Consider the following 2,500-nt stretch of genomic DNA (forward strand, 5'->3'; position numbering starts at 1 on the left):
GAGACCTAACGAGGCATCCCCACACCACGCCAAGGCCCCCACTCGGAGGGGTATTATGCCACCGACTAGGAATCAAGCAACAGTCACCCAAGCTCGCGCTCAAAGGCAGTCTGGCACCTTCATCCCTTGCCATGCTCACCCACTGCTCCCCCCCTATATATACATATTGCACAAGGAGCTTGGTGACAGCAACACCCATTGCTTTCCCTGAGGATGTATATTTCTTAGTATGCGCACGGCGTCGAGGCACAGGTGAAGCCAACGGCGCTAGTTTCTGCGCCCTATGTCGAGGAAAATCAAGGCAACGGGCTAGTGTATGGGCACAACGTCGAGGAGACTCAAGGAGATGGGGCTATTTTTCAGGTCACCGTTCGAGAAATCAAGGCAACGTGTTGGGGGGGATGGCCTCTTTCATGGGTCGTGGGGCTTGGCTTGGCTTGCCTCGTGTGTGCTCGATACAGCCTCACGATTCTTATTTGCCCATCAACCATGCCGGGCACCTATGAGAATGAGACCCCATGGTACCCCCTATATATACATATTGCACAAAGAGCTTGGTGACAGGAACAGACATTGATTTCCCTGATGATGCATAATTTTTGGACACACACGACTTGGGGGCGAGGGGACACGGGAGTGGGGCGCCAATGGGGGGCGTTTTGGCCCCATTTTCGTCAAGAGCGGGCGTCTTGGCCATGCCTCGAGCGTGCCAGCCTCGAGAGCCTTGGGCGCTGGACATCCTTGGGGCGCCAATGGGCAGCAGTCCCATGGTTCCCCTATATATACATATTGCACAAAGAGCTTGGTGACAGGAACAGATATTGATTTGCCCAGGGATGCATAATTGTGCGAAATCGTCCATAACTCGCTCGAATTAATTCGGATTGACACAAAATTTTGTAGGGATGCTTTTTATTATAAATGAAAAGCTTTGAAATGAAAAAAAAAAACAAAATGTCATGTTTGAGGCGTAAATGTTTGTGTCCTATCCTTGGTCACGCCTTGAAGCGTTGGTTCCCTACTTGTTGGAATGTCGCTCAAATCAAGTAGGAATGCCATTGAAACATTGTGTGGGTCATTGTTAACATAGACGAATGGACTTGAAATGAAAATATATCATATTTGGGTTTTTGTCCCTGTCGCCTGGTGATAGGCAGGCAGATAAGGCTTTTAGGTATTCATAGGTGGCTTAGATGAACTCGAAAGAACACGAGTTGATCGGATTGGAACTCATATATTCAATTTACTATGTACTAAGTAGGAACTACACTTTGCTCCCTTCATCGTTTGACTTGCTTAGAAATCTGCTCATGGTTTGTCAAGGCCCCTTGTTCCTTAGACCGATGAGGATGGGATTGGGTTGCTCATGGGCATGTGTGTGGCAAGATGCCTTGTTCCATTGGTCGTTCATGGGTGTTCGTGTACGAAGTAAACTTGTTCCCTTGGTCGTTCATGGGGTTGTGTGTGGGAAGAAGCCTTCTTCACTTGGTCGTTCATGTGTGTTTGTTTGGGAGGTAGCCTTGTTCCCTTGGTCGTCATGTGTGTTTGTTTGGGAGGTAGCCTTGTTCCCTTGGTCGTTCATGGGAATGTGTGTGGCAATACGCATTGTTCCTTGGTCGTTCATACCCTTGTTCCCTTGGTCGTTCATGGGTCTGTGTGTGGGAAGAGGCGTTGTTCACTTGGGTAGCCTGCTTGCCTTGCCAGCCCCATATGCATTGTTCCCTTGGTCGTTAGTGGATGGGTTTGTGTGTGGCATGGTGCCTTGTTCCCTTGTGTGGCCTGACTGCTTGGCTTGACATGACCTAGCCTTGCCAGCCTCACATCCATTGTTCACTTGGTCGTTCATGGGCATGTGTGTGGCAAGGTGCCTTGTTCCCTTGGTCGTTCATGGGGTTGTGTGTGGGAAGAAGCCTTGTTCCCTTGGTCGTTCATGTGTGTTTGTTTGGGAGGTAGCCTTGTTCCCTTGGTCGTTCATGGGAATGTGTGTGGCAATACGCATTGTTCCTTGGTCGTTCATACCCTTGTTCCCTTGGTCGTTCATGGGTCTGTGTGTGGGAAGAGGCGTTGTTCCCTTGGTCGTTCGTTCATGGGTTTGTGTGTGGCAAGGTGCCTTGTTCCCTTGTGTAGCCTGACTGCTTGGCTTGACATGACCTAGCCTTGCCAGCCTCACATCAATTGTGTAGCCTGACTGCTTGGCTTGCCGTGACCTAGCCTTGCCAGCCTCACATCCATTGTTCCCTTGGTCGTTCATGCAAGGGTCTGTGTGTGGCAAGGTTGCCTTGTTCCCTTGGTCGTTAATGGGCATGTGTGTGGCAAGGTGCCTTGTTCCCTTGGTCGTTCATGGGCATGTGTGCGGCAAGGTGCCTTGTTCCCTTGGTCGTTCATGGGCATGTGTGCGGCAAGGTTGCCTTGTTCCCTTGGTCGTTCGTGGATGGGTTTGTGTGTGGCAAGGTGCCTTGTTCCCTTGGGTGGCTTGCCTTGCCAGCCTCGCTTGCTTAGG

Source organism: Lactuca saligna, unplaced genomic scaffold (genome assembly GCF_052625555.1).
Source record: "Lactuca saligna cultivar CGN05327 unplaced genomic scaffold, ASM5262555v1 scaffold_102, whole genome shotgun sequence".
NCBI lineage: Eukaryota > Viridiplantae > Streptophyta > Magnoliopsida > Asterales > Asteraceae > Lactuca > Lactuca saligna.